The sequence below is a fragment of the Rhamphochromis longiceps genome, linkage group LG22, assembly GCF_057381845.1.
Source record: "Rhamphochromis longiceps isolate RC_006_pf linkage group LG22, R_longiceps_female_GT1.1, whole genome shotgun sequence".
Taxonomy (NCBI): domain Eukaryota; kingdom Metazoa; phylum Chordata; class Actinopteri; order Cichliformes; family Cichlidae; genus Rhamphochromis; species Rhamphochromis longiceps.
Window position 1 is genome coordinate 34,752,644 of NC_140577.1, and position 15,478 is coordinate 34,768,121.

The 15,478-nt window shown below is 37.8% G+C and overlaps 1 protein-coding gene and 1 pseudogene across 1 annotated transcript in view; one reads left to right on the top strand and one right to left on the bottom strand.

Annotated features, from left to right (window-relative positions):
• The window catches only part of nxph1 (neurexophilin 1), an 83,254-nt gene that overhangs the window by 33,249 nt on the left and 34,527 nt on the right, over positions 1-15,478 (bottom strand). The gene's annotated exons all lie outside the window — the stretch shown is intronic.
• LOC146644400 (uncharacterized) lies at positions 1,093-3,823 on the top strand (annotated as a pseudogene).

Genomic DNA, 15,478 nt, shown 5'->3' on the forward strand with positions numbered 1-15,478 from the left:
CAGTCCAAAAACATTGAAATTTAGTGGACAAGCTGTTCAAAATTGCAACTTCTCGAGACCTTTACCTCTCATAATTGGAGACGGAATGCAGAAACCTTAAGATAATGTGTGGAAGTTAACTTGGCAGCTCAAGAAGATCGTTGACCTAACTTGTGCTCAGGTTACTCATCTGGATGCTATATTGTATTTGGAAACCAGAGAGGAGCTGTTACCTAATATCAACTTAAGACCTATACATCATTACGTACGACATCATCCAGGACTGATCCTAAAATGTGGCCCTCTCCTCAGGCTGTGGACAATGTGCTTTGAGAGCAAACATAGTTACTTCAAAAAATGTACAAGGCATTTGAAAAATTTCAAAAATATGTGCTTGACTCTTTCAGAGAGACATCAGATGTTTCAGGCCTTTCTTTCTGCTGGGTCAGCGATTCCCCCAACATTGCAAATATAGGATGGCTCAATGTTTAATGCTTTCATATCATTTCATCTCAAGCGCTTCGACACCAAACTCTGTGCATTCCTCTCCTGTGGATGTCCTTCCCTCTCCGACCTCAATTTCTTCTTCACCAGCATCATCCATGACTTTTTCATCACCTTCAGGAATCTGTACACCATTAATGCTAAACTGGATAGAGAGATTTGAGATACCAAGGCTCCCCAAGGAGTTGGTACAGAACTTGGAAAGACAGAAAAGACCAAGTGCAAGACAAAGATGAGAAAAGGTAAGGATTGTGGTCTCTGAAATGATGAAGATTTGTCAGAATCCAACCAAACGCAACACTACAGAGATAGCAAAAAGGATGGTGGCCAAGTATCCCAAGTCTCTTCAAGACGTGATTGATGGTGATGTTATTGGACCTGGATATCATTCCCTGGTAAAGCAGCTTCAGGCAGGAGTTGAAAACATCAAGCGACCTGACACACCAAAAGTAAGAAAATGCAAAGCGGCATCAGATGATGGCAATGACACAGATGAAATGCCTTCTGAAGAAAAAGCAAGTGTTCAAGACACATATGACTGTATTAGCTGGTAGCCATGCATTTGCCACTCTCTGAGACCGTGGAGAGTCTGCTTGAAAAAAAGAAGAAATGAAGAAGCTGTTTAAAAAGAAGAAGTACAGTACAGATATTCTGGAAAAACTAGTCAAGTGCACCTATTACATGCAGCGTAAAGATATCAACAAAAGGGCAAGCATCCAGAAACTATGCCAGGAATGGCTCTTTCTCTTCAATGAAACCAGTATGACAGCACATTTTCTAGAAACGGACTGGTGTGAATCTGATGGAGAACTTCCTCACCATTGTAGACAAAAAGGGGGCAGGTCTGTTAAAGTTCCTCAAATATGTTGATGCACAAAAGCGCAAATAACTCCTGAATTCTCTTCTCAAGCTTCAGACTGAAAGAGTTCAGTCCAGTGGTTGCTCGAAAGAAGTCATTGAGATGATGCTCAATGACTTTTGAGATGATGCTTCTTACTGGCTCATTTTGATGAGAAGGAAGAGCTTCTGTTCCACTGGTTTAAGATGACAAGCCTTGCAGAAGATGTTCAGACGGAGAAAGTGCCACCAACACCCTGCGTCGTTGTTTGTGGTAAATAGATATAGCAAAATTCAACAGTTTCTTTCTGCTCTAACTGCCTTGTTCTTGTATTTTTGGCTTGTTTAGTTTCATGTTCTGTTGCTTTCACACTGAGGAGTGGCTAACACAAACATAGAAGTTCAGCCAGCAAGTTAAGTGATCCACTGATATATGTAAAAAGTATCTCTGTATTATTGTTATTAAAGTTTTTAATTTTTAATTTTTAAATTCTCAGGTTCCTCCTGCTTCGCTGCTGAGACATTCATGTTGAGCATCGACATGAAGATTGTTAACGACCACATCACAACCTTCATGTCTGCCTAATGTTTGGCAGTTACTACTGCTTTAACATACACTACCCCGTGGAACTACAATCAACACTGTAGTTCCTTGAATGGTAAAATTTGTTTTATTATGGATTTACAGTGGGGCAAAAAAGTATTTAGTCAGCCACCGATTGTGCAAGTTCCCCCACTTAAAATGATGACAGAGGTCAGTAATTTGCACCAGAGGTACACTTCAACTGTGAGAGACAGAATGTGAAAAAAAATCCATGAATTCACATGGTAGGATTTGTAAAGAATTTATTTGTAAATTAGGGTGGAAAATAAGTATTTGGTCACCTCAAACAAGGAAAATCTCTGGCTCTCACAGACCTGTAACGTCTTCTGTAAGAAGCTTCTCTGTCCCCCACTCGTTACCTGTATGAATGGCACCTGTTTGAACTCATCATCTGTATAAAAGACACCTGTCCACAGCCTCAAACAGTCAGACTCCAAACGCCGCCATGGCCAAGACCAAAGAGCTTTCGAAGGACACCAGGAAAAGTATTGTAGACCTGCACCAGACTGGGAAGAGTGAATCTACAATAGGCAAGCAGCTTGGTGTGAAAAAATCAACTGTGGGAGCAATCATCAGAAAATGGAAGACATACAAGACCACTGATAATCTCCCTCGATCTGGGGCTCCACGCAAGATCTCATCCCGTGGGGTCAAAATGATCATGAGAACGGTGAGCAAAGATCCCAGAACCACACGGGGGGACCTGGTGAATGACCTGCAGAGAGCTGGGACCAAAGTAACAAAGGTCACCATCAGTAACACACTACAACGGCAGGGAATCAAATCCCGCAGTGCCAGACGTGTTCCGCTGCTGAAGCCAGTGCATGTCCAGGCCCGTCTGAAGTTTGCCAGAGAGCACATGGATGATACAGCAGAGGATTGGGAGAATGTCATGTGGTCAGATGAAACCAAAGTAGAACTTTTTGGTATAAACTCAACTCGTCGTGTTTGGAGGAAGAAGAATACTGAGTTGCATCCCAAGAACACCATACCTACTGTGAAGCATGGGGGTGGAAACATCATGCTATGGGGCTGTTTTTCTGCCAAGGGGACAGGACGACTGATCCGTGTTAAGGACAGAATGAATGGGGCCATGTATCGTGAGATTTTGAGCCAAAACCTCCTTCCATCAGTGAGAACTTTGAAGATGAAACGAGGCTGGGTCTTCCAACATGACAATGATCCAAAACACACCGCCCGGGCAACAAAGGAGTGGCTCCGTAAGAAGCATTTGAAAGTCCTGGAGTGGCCTAGCCAGTCTCCAGACCTCAACCCCATAGAAAATCTGTGGCGGGAGTTGAAAGTCCGTGTTGCTCGGCGACAGCCCCAAAACATCACTGCTCTCGAGAAGATCTGCATGGAGGAATGGGCCAAAATACCAGCTACTGTGTGTGCAAACCTGGTAAAGACCTATAGTAAACGTTTGACCTCTGTTATTGCCAACAAAGGTTATGTTACAAAGTATTGAGTTGTATTTTTGTTATTGACCAAATACTTATTTTCCACCCTGATTTACGAATAAATTCTTTACAAATCCTACCATGTGGATTCATGGATTTTTTTTTTTTCACATTCTGTCTCTCACAGTTGAAGTGTACCTCTGGTGCAAATTACTGACCTCTGTCATCATTTTAGGTGGGGGAACTTGCACAATCGGTGGCTGACTAAATACTTTTTTGCCCCACTGTATTTTTGTGTTTATCAAACTTAGCCATTTAATATCCTGCCTCAGGTTGTTAATTTCCTCAATCTCTCTCTCGCCCTTTTTTTCCATAAAGGTGTTTGTTTTCCATAAATCCTGAGAACGCACAAAGGTTGAGTCCAAGAAGAAAACTGTGTTCTCGGTCAATCCCAGTCTTCATTCTCATCTCAGACATTGTTGACCATGAGTGGATCTAGTTCTGCCCTTCTTGTTTGAGACAAAGTGATAAAGGTATACTCTGTTACATAGATGTTCTGTTGATGAAACAATTGTTACATTTCTGATTTTGAGTGGGAAGTTTTTAACAATGTGAAGTTTTACTAGGCGCAGTTTGTAAAAGTACTAAGAAAGAACTAAAAGTACTACTTTTGCATCACTGTTTTATATCTGGAAAATGTGGTAAACCTGCTTGTTCCAGGAGTGACTTGGATTTGAATTTTCCTACAGTTTTAAAAATATTTGTATTCCAATGGTATAAAAAAGGTATGGTGCATGTACATTGCTAACATTTTGTGGTTAACCAAAAATTGCAGATGAAGTTCTCAAAACAAGTGTGAAGTTTTTTTGTTTTATTACCTGGTGCAGTTTTAAGATGTACATTTTCAGCGTTACTGCTGAGTTCTGTGTGTAAAATATGTTGATGTAAACTTGTTCGTGGAATTTCTTAAATTTAGATTTTCTTTCAATTATAGAAAAAAATGTTTCATTCTCTATGTCTGCATTTGGATAGTTTGAAAAGACAACATTCTATGTGTACTGACATTTATGTAGTGAGAACAGCACCAGTAACACTTAAATTTATGGTACAGGTGTCTGATTTGTCTGCTCCAGGTAGTGTAAAATATAATGTATGCTGAACTTACAACATTGGTTTTACACAGTTTGAACAGAACTTGTAAAAATTCAGTGATTCTTTACTCTTTGTCACGGTTCTGGGTCATGTTGACCCAGCTTTCTGTTTTTCATGCTTTAGTGTTTTTCTAGATTATGATTTATGATTTGATTAATCAGTGATACTGTTTTGATTATGATTATTATTTAGTAGGCTTTGGTCAGTGTCAAGTCTTTCTCTCTGTCTAAGTAATGTGTGTTTTGTTTCCTGTTTTACTTTGAAGTTCTTGTTCCTATCTGATGTCAGTGTTTCAGCTTTGTGCTCTCCCTGTCTCGTCAGTGTAATCAGCGTCAGCCGTGTTTCCCAGCTGTTTCCTCTTCGCTCCGTTCACCTCTTGTATTTAGTGTCTGTGGCTGTGTCCCAACTCAGGGTCTGCACGCTTGAAGTACGCATTTTAAGTGCGATTATGTCACCGCCACGCGACGATGGCTGTCCCAATTCGAAGTGTACTTCAAATGCGTACTCCAAATGCGCCGTCGATTTCCCCAAATATCAAGCGTGGTTCGGTGCACGCTTCGTGGTCCCATATATCCCACAATTCATAGCGCAGCGGTGGGTGTGGAGAATTTTGCTTAGTTGATACTCAACTAATCAAAGTGATGTCATGACAAAAATGAATGACCAACAAAACATTTTTTCTCCTTCATTTCTGTCACACAAAGCTGTATGAAACATTTCTTGCGGTTAGTATCATGGTTGCTAGGCAACCTGAACAGCGCGACGAAGGGTATACCGTCCCATTTCACAAGCCTCTCACTTCTGCACTTCTTGTACTTATAGTACACACCGTACGTAGTATGCGTAGTGCGCGTACTTCAAGCGTGCAGACCCTGAATTGGGACACAGCCACTGTCTTCCCCTACTTGCTGTCGCGCCGTTAACGTCTGTTCACCCTCTGTGTGTTCCGTTTGCCCGCCAGCCTACCTGCCTAGTTATTCTGTTCTTCCAGTTTAGTTAGTGTTTTTCTGTTCTGCTTCTTACCAGCAATAAAGCTGTGTGTTTTGAGTTACTTCTGCCTCAGTGAGTCCTGCATTTTGGGTCCTCTCTTCCTGCCTGCCTACACACAGACATGACACTCTTGCTGTCATCAATGTTACTATTTGCGATTTATTGAGTAAAAAAGTAAACATTTGATGTTTACAACATCAAATATGTGAAATAAAATACTGTCTTGGAAATTTAAGGTGGACATTTTTGTGTTACATTCAGGAATTTGAATAAATTCATAGTTTGTCTATTAAGCTTGCAGAGTGGAACGATTAAAAGCACTCTAGTCTAAAAAAGGTTATCATCCAATAACAGCTGGCTAAATATTTTACTTACTTACACAATATTTGTATGCATGAAATGAAGTAGTTGATAATTCATACTATGAATATTTCATGAGGTAAACCCTTTCATAAAGCTCATGAGAGTTTGTCATGTCATGTTCATTTATAAAGTAAAATTGGTGTTTGTAAATAGCAAAATAATTTATTCAATTATTTCACTATAATATTTACAGGGAAGCTTTCTATTATTTTTTTAACCATTAAAAAAGTTAATTGCAATACATTTTCAAACACAAGTAAATTATGGTAATTTTTACAGAATAAAATTGAATTTTATTATTTTGACAGTTAATTTTATAGGGAAAAATGTTTTTTGTGGCACAAACTTTATTTTATAGGTTATTTTCATGATCATTTTAAGGAAAAACATATTTTTTAAGTTAAAACATTTTTGTTTACAGTAAAACATTGACCCAAGCACTATTTTTAACCATAACATCAACAATAACCATACGTTCTTACTGTAAAAGAAGAAAATGTTCTACCTTTTAATTTGTTTGGTTAGTTTTTTTAACAGTGTGTGTCGTCTGCGCTTTCAGCTTTATTGCTCAACACAAATGATCTGGGAATACTGGGAACTCTAAATTAACTACGCAGAGTGGAAACACGACAAAGGCACAAAATATATAGAAACCAGGGGAAGAGGAACACAAAGGGAGGACTAAAAGTGGGAACTAAGAACAAGACTAAGTAGTCCAAAAATCAGACACAACATTAACACAAAGCAAACCAGGAATCTCATATTGAAATAACTCAATTCCAAGTCCAAAAACTAATGAAGCTACGAAAAACAGACCCAGGACCGTGACACATGTGCAACATGAAGGTATTTAACAAATGGGAAATATCATGTCCAAATGTTATTTGCTAACCTTCTATTTTTCTTGATTTATGTTAAGCCTTTCCCTTCATTCACTTGTCTTACAAATTATAACATGAGCATCGATTGATGAAGTTCAGCAATAACAATGCTACTCTTCCTTACTGAAAGTTTGCAGGCAGAGATGGGATTCTGCCTAGAGAAATGCAGACGCTAATATGTCCTGTGGTACCATAAATCAAAGCCAGCTTTATTTTGTCAGCACACAGATGGCTCAAATACACAGCTCACCTCAATTAAGACTTGAGAATGGAAGCTGAAAGGGAAAAGTGTTTGGAGAGGAAAAGGGGCACCTGTTCGCCTGTCATATCTGGAGCTCTTCTGATCAGTGGCTCTGAGCTTCCCCCAGAGCTGTTTCAATGCTGAATTAATGATGGCAAACAAAGCCAAAGCCTCCTCACAGCCCCTGTGTGAGTTCATTCTCTTTCCACTTTGGTCCCTCTCAACTAATCTTCAGTGTCACACTTAATGAGATTTTCAGTTTGTAAAGTAAGTGGAGCAATAACTCCCCCAGCCCAGACTGGCATCACCATTCCCACCATCTCCTTGAATGCTTTTAAGCAACTACTTCTGCATTTTCTCTCTATTCCTCCTCTTACTAAAGGATGCATTATGAAGGATTATTATTTATGAAAAATTACATTGAATTATTCATTGTCCAAATACTTGGACACAGATTGTGTGGAATGGATAGCATTTTTTTTTAACTTCATTTTTTATAATGAGTAGTTTCTTCAGCTTCTCTTTGTGCTGGAGAATACAGTGAAAATTAGATTAATATACATATAAACATGAGCAGAATATAACAAAAATGCAGTTAAAGTTGTTTCCATTAACAAAGCGTGTTTTATTTCATGTAATTACTGTTTTGTTTAGTCTGATGTTAATAATTGTAAGGAAATTTTCAAAAGACCAAGTTAAAAAAAAAAAAAGGAGTCTATGGCTGATGGGTGTTCTTGGTTTCCAAACAGAAATGTTTCCAGTTTAATTATGACTGGAAGATTGTTTATTTTTACAAACTAAAAACATAACAATGAAATTCTTACAAAATAAGCATGAACATTCCAAAAAATGAAAAAAAAATTCCAGAACAACCTATGCAGAAAACCATGAGACTTCCTTGCCAGTGCTCGTCCTCTTCCTAAACCACACAGGTTTTTATGCTGCCATCGCACTTACATGCTTAAAGTGGTAGGCAGCTCTTTCAGATTCTATCACTACCTTCTGTAAACATAGCTTAATGTTCAAATTTATTCATCCTGAAAAGATCAGTTATGTAGCTCATCTGTGAATTATAAACCAAACATAAGCTCAATCGTCAATCTGGCACCTATAATAATAATAATAATAATAATAATAATAATACATATAATAAATTTATTTTTCTGTTATTGTAAACTTTAGGCACTTCACCACAGAACGTTAGTACTTGTATACGGTCCCAGCTTTGATTCTGAAACAAATGTATATTTTTTCCTTGTAGGGTGGTTGATCAAGTCTTGTTTCTGTTCTGCCAAATGACTTGACAAAATCCACGTAGGCTTACCAGAAAGAGACCAAAGAAATACAGTATCTTGCATGCCAGGAAAATAATCAGGGACAGTGCAAACTTTCTTTTTCAGATTACTGTATGAATGTGTATATAAATACAAGGCCATCTTCTTGACTGTGTTTGTAGTTTGAGACATGTGCACCTCAATAAGTGGTTTTATACTGATAAAGTATAATAACTTTTTGTTTCTCATTACTAATATATATTATAATTCAATTAAGCTGTGAAGTTTGAGTACCTACTGATTGATATTAATATTAACATGATAAAACACTAGGTTTGTACAGTAATGCTACAATACTGCTTTATACCTTACCATATATTACCACATCACATCACTACATTTCTTTTTCTATATTTGTCCTTAAAATCATCTTTAAAAAAAAAAATAGATCTATTGCTGCTGCAAGCCCAATTCCTTACTTAGTAAATTTTTCCAGTTACTCCAAACTACATTGTGGTTGAATGACATTCATCAGCAATGCTGGGATTTGATTTTACTTTCGCAACTGGAAAACAATTAGGACACACTCACTTACTGTGCCTCAACATGTAATTATATTAACAAATATACAACAGAACATTCCTAATAATCAGTAATGAAAAAAGTAAAAACAATTTGATGGTTTTTAATGAGCCATAAAAACAAAACAAAATTAAAATAACAAACATCTTCCGATTAAACCAAGTGTACTCTGAATTTGGAATCACACTGAACATGTTGAGTTTACCTGGTAGACTTTTGGTTTGTCGTGAAACACAATGAAATAATTGCCCACCCACCAGTAAATGTAAAAAAAGAGTCAAGTGTTTCCTTATACTGATAAGCAGGGGCGGAGCGTGGGGGTGGCTTACTGGGCTTAAGCCCGGGTTGTTTTGTCAGAAGCCCGGGGTCTTTTGAAGTGTAATTTTTTCATAGTTAGATGCCTGGCTGACAACTGTATAAAACAAAAAGTACACACAATATTCGAAGCACATAGTGCACACTGTGGGAATTTACGACTGTGCGTGAATCCCCCCTGATATTGGTATGATCCGAGCTCGGGCACTAAGCGACTGAGCGAGGGGGCGGGGCAGCTGCTGCCAGCAGTGAGTGCGCTGTTGGAGAAACGGAGCCAGCCATACTAAGGAGAGCTTAAGTTTGACCAGGTACCAAAGCAAATCATTCGTACCGTACAAATAATGTAAATATGACAGTGCATCACGAAAGATTGATATCAAACTGATCACTTGACCAATATTACGTTACTTGCTCTTCAAGTGAATCAACAAATGGCGAAATGAAAAGCCGAACAAATGCTATTTTTTTAGAGAGTCTTAGCTTACGTGTGTTTATTTCATATTTTCAGTTCTTACCCTCCCCGACTAAATCGGTTTCAGTTATGTACTGAAATATAAGAATGGACATTAGAGGCTTCTTTCAAAGAAAAAACTCAGGTAAATGTTATTTTATATATTATGCTTTGTATGTTGTTCAGTATATTTCTATGCAAAACAAGAGGGATTTCAGTACACAGCAGGATATTCACATTTGTAACCAGATATTTACACTTTAGGGAGAAAACATGAAACATTTTTACTGTACAACATCAATTTAGATTAAACTTTTGTTTTAGATAAATATTGAAATATCTTTTGAATTAGTTAAATGTCAGAATAAAGAGAGACAGAGCTGTCTATTTTTTATCACTTTGATCAATTTTAGGAGTACATATACACTAAGTTTGTTAATTAATAAGAAAACTCCAGATGATTCCATTCTGAGCTGAAGAAGCTTCTGATAGGTTAGTAGAGTCCATGTGAGTAAATTGGTGGCACAGCTGTGGATGCATATAAGGCAAAACACAGAGCCTGTTTTTTTGACATGGGAACATCAAGACATGTCAACCAAAACACCAGGAAAAGAATTGTGGAGCTCCATAAGTGTGGCTCAATTTTGAATACAATTTGGTGCCATTTGCAATTAAGAAATACAGACAGTTTCTCTCTTTACTCTTAAAGTTAACAAATATGTTTTTTATATTTATCAATCTAAAAAAATAAACATTTAGTCTGATTTGATGTTACAATTAAAAAAGTGTTTGTGTTTTGATCTGAAGAGTACATAAATATCTGGTTTCAACTGTATATTTGATGATTGTCAGCACAAAGAGGGAGAGAGAGGAACAGAGAGGGAGATGCAGAATGAGGACAGAACAGAGATGAACAAGAGCAGGTGAGACACACATGTTAGTCAAATGATTGTTTACCAAAAGCATCACCGTATCACAGGTACTCATGTATCTCGTACCTAGTGTTTCTTTTTAGGTTTGCTATTTTTCAAATTCTACATTTATTAAGTTATGCAGGCTTGTTTGCACAACAAGGCTAAATAATTATATAAACTTTTCTAAATCTAAATAGTGGACTTTGGTAGAATTAAAAAAATAAGTGTAGTGCAGGTCTATGATGATTTTTAGTGCTATCATCTAGTTCTGATTCTGGTTCTGTCTTGGTTAAATCCTCGGTAGTCCTGATTTTGAACTCTTGTAGTCCTGTTTTAATTCCGGATCAGTTCTGGGTCTGGTTGAATTGGGGTTTAGTCCTCATGTCCTGATACAGCCCCGATTGTGTTCTGCCTTGCTGCTTAATTAAAAAACTAGTTTAAGGTGTCCTGCACATGTGATATATATTTTTCCCTATATGAAGTCATTCTTTTTTGAACAAAACTCAAAACAGAGCCTATTAATCTTTCAGTCATTTCTAACCCCCCCCCGCCAAAAAAAAAAAAAAATCCCACATGCATACTACCCTTTAGGGCTAAGCCCCGGGTGTTTCAAATGTCTGGCTCCGCCTCTGCTGATAAGATGATCCAAAGAGTCCATACAGGTTGCACAGGTAGTCTACCACGGTTGTATGTCCGCAATTGTGTGATAGAGATACCAGGAGATGCCCTATTACATTAGGAAAGCAGGACCGGACAGGGCCGTAGAAAAGCATCAACTGAGCCTCAGGACCAATATTTCTTTGGGCAAGCAGTAACATAACAAACACCACCAGTCCCTCAGTGGGATTTGCGCTCACAGCCCAGCACCATGCAAATCAACTGACATTCCACAGAGAATACTGGAACTGGCTGGTCTGCCACTGGCATCCTCTTCTCTTCACAGATGAGAGCAGGTTTGCATAATTTTTCAGAGAAGATCACCAGCAGCCAAATGCTCAAAGTATTCTTCTTCTCTTTATCATCTTTTGCTAGGATTTATCTCGAAGAGGAATCTGTTAAATCAAATACAAAAATCCTCAAAACAAAACAGTTAGTAATCAGTGACTGATCCTAGTCTTTACAGTAATGTACAGATTTTTAATGTATCACCAATAAAAACAGCAAAACAGCGGGAGTTTACAAAGAGCATGTTTGTGGTGAGTGCATGTTATTCCTGCACCAGAGCAGTGTGTGGCACCAAAGAGGTTAGGTTAAGCTTCTTGCATTTAGAAATGCATTTATGATCTGTCATGAGGTGTGGAATGAGAGAAATGAAAATGCAGTATTTAGAACCAAGCAGGTTAAGCTAAAAACTAACCTTTAATTAGTATGTATGCAATCCACAGGGGGGGAAATAAAAAGTTTTTGGAGAACAGCAAGCACACGAGAGGAAGTTAAAGAATGACCTGAAAAAGAACAAAAGAAAAGCTATGAAAACATACAAGGGAGTTAGGGGAAATGTATATATTATATATAACAAGTCAGAGCAAAACTAAATGCAACACACAGGAGACAGATGACTATATGGAGAACAGAAAATGAATCATTTGAGACAGGAAGTCACAGAGATGGAGATGTTTACACAATACTTAACACTGAAGGGCCACATAGAAGGAACACGACGAGAAGAACTTTTCATATGTATCTATAAAGTGCCCATGAAAAGTCTCACATTGTGACACAGAAGATGAAAGCTGATAGTGACAACAAGACATTTGAAAGCATTGTTCTTTTGAAGTTAACTGCTATACAACACACATACTTTATGATACATAGATAACCTGTTAGGGTTTTCACAGAAAAACCACATTTATGACAAGTGTAATTTCTGAACATCCTTAAAATGCTTATGCTGCAAACCCACCTTTTTACAACGCCCCTGTACACCAACAACCCATATAACGAATCCCCTGAAAGAAAGAAAAGCAAACCTTTGGGAATGCAGTGGACACTTGAATAGATAAATCAGACTAAATCCAAAAAAGTACTGAATGCTAACAAGTGTGGAAAAGCTAAAAATGCTAGCATCACCTCAGTAATTAGCTTTGCTAGCAATCCCATTTTCTTCTCAAAATCACTAGCACTAAGAGTTGGTTTATAGTTTAATAATAGTTAGCTGACACCTCTGTTAACTTTATAACTATTCATAGAGATTTGGTGCTAAGCTGGAGCAAAGGCAGTGTCGTATATTAGGATGCTAATGCTAATGAACTTGAGTTTAGTATACTTGCCTTGGAGATACAGTGTTTTCCATTCTTCCCCTTCTGATTGTGAAAGGTCCTTTGTCCTTCAACAAAATTAGCATTGTTTTTGCAACAACAACTTCCTGTGTCCAGGGTGTCGCTTATCCAGACGTTAACTTGTACGGTCCATTTACCATCTTATCTCTGGTCCAAACTATAAATGGTACACTTGCCTCCCTGGAATTTTCCCTTGTTGCTGATTTTGAGTGACGAAACGTTTCTCCCACAAAACGCTACGTCCAGATGAACAGAATCAACTTTTGGAGACTTGTTGCTGATTATTTACAACAACAACAAAAAGTCTTAACCTTTGCTTCCAAAAGACTGAAAATTCCACACTGTTCACTTGTAACATTGTCCCATAATGGCCTCTCCATGAGCTGTTTTGCAAGTTAACTGTTGTTGACATTGCACATCAGTGTGCCCACTCTGTAACCCTTAGACTTAATTTATTACAAGAACTACGTGATCACAAAAGTTTTTAGTTTAACTACCCAGACAATACCCTTTGTCGTTGTGCATCAGCATTACAGAGGAACCTAGTCTACTGCTTTGCCTGCATTACACAGGTCTCTACATGACCCAGAGGTAGATTCAGTAGTGTTTATGTGGTTTCCTCATTGGTGAGACATCAGATCATTTACCTCACCATCTCATTGAATGCTTTTAAGAAACATCACAGATGCTTTTTCTCTCTGTTTGCAACCCCATCCTGGAGGCACCAATAAGGTAGCTTGGAGATCATTTGAGGTGTGTTAGTTTTCAGTTGTTAATTGTCTCTTGACAACAGAGCATGAACTTTGCCTGAAGCCAGTAATTTGAGAATACAAGATACAGAAGATGGAAAGTCAGCTACATAAGCTAACATGGTAACATCTTGATGTCCTGACGGCACCCTGTTAGCAAGCTTTCCTCAGCTGTTACATGAATTTTTCATGCCAGCATTCCTCAACCATAAATGACAACTTATGATCAAAAATATAGTTTTCCAGTCCTTCATCTGTGGAATTTCACCTTCTCTTCCTCTCAGGTAATTACAGTAACATATCGACTTAGGAGGTCATCAGTGCCTCATTGGTAAGAGCATGAAACAAAAGTGTAGTAATGTTTGGACTTTAGATGGGACGTGGCCTAGTGGTTGTCTGCTGACTGATCCATTCTGTAAATATCACATTTGCAGAGAGGTTATAAGAGTATTGGTGTGGTTTTCTGTGTCTTTTTGGTGCTCTTTAGGTCTGTCATCGCAGACATAGGCCCAGACAAACCGGAGGCTTCATGTTGCTTAAAGGTGAGTGTGGCAGGTAAAGGTATAAAAAAAATTGAAGGTACTAATTTGTAACTGCCTCCAGAAAATTAATTTCTGATATCGATATCAACAGAATGCAAATAAACAAATTCTTTAAATTTATGCATGTTGTGGACAAGAGATATTTTATTCTGTATTCTTATGGTGACAGTTTATAATCAGAACTATCATTGATCAATCATTCATCATTGTCGAATCAGTTGACAGAATAATCTTTGAATTATATCTAGGTTAATCTGAGCAAATATTAATGTACACAGATTATCATCACTTTAATCAGTCTATTGTTGTTCTGTATCATTCTTTCTATCTGCTTAAGCTGTTGCAAATGGTATTCACATCATTGTATCCACACCTCTTGAAGCTGTGGGTCCAGTAGGGCCTGCTACATTCACTTGCACACATATTCAGGCCTATAACAACATGCACATAGAATTATGTAAAACACGCACGTTCACACACACACTTATTAAGGACAGGGAGGTCGTTTCAGGACAGTCTCTCTGTTGGACACACAGTCTCACAAAACTGCACAACATATCACACACTTGTTTGTCTCTAAAGTAGCATCTGATGTCTATATAAGGAGAACTTTTTGAGTGTGGGGAACTGTTATCATTTCCAGTAAGATCTAACTGTGACGTCATCAGGGTAATATAAGGATGGGGAGCGGTCTGCTCGAAGAAGATTGTTGTTGAAAAGTTTCTTCCCACACTCTGCACAAGTGTGTAAATAAAGATCACTATTTTTTGCCACCTACCTGGATTCAGTCTGCTTTCTTCTCTTACCCAAATCGAACGAGTTTCAACAATGTCTAAAGTTATTTTATGCTGTTTTTTTTTAGATTGCTTTGAATCTGTTCCTTTGTATGGAATAAACATGGTAATTTGCAATTTGGAAGCTATTAGCACATCTCCTAGTCTGCCTTGATACCTGTATGTTTCTGAGCCAAGCAGAAACATACAGGTATCATGTATGTTTCTGTCACTCTGTACTTTTTGTTCTAAGTTTTGTGAAAAGTTATATTCAAAGTTACTTAACATCATGGCTAGGGATAGGAATTGATAATAAATTGTAATAGTGATTTCAATTTCATTCTCAATATCACTTATTGATTTGTTTCCTTGTCGATTCTCTTATCGACTGTCATTTGGTTCCACCATTGCTAAGCAGCATATCAAAGACATTATATCCATGCAGATTAAGTTCATGCAGTGGGTCAAATTTTTTTGCATGTTGGAGGTATTTTCCTTCTTTTCTGTACTCAAACTAATTATTACACACATTACACAGAAAACTTTTCTTAAAAGTAATACATTACTTAATTGCTCCAATGAGAAAGTAATTCATTATACTACATTCATGTTTCAATAGCTGAAAAACACTGTCTCATAATTACATTT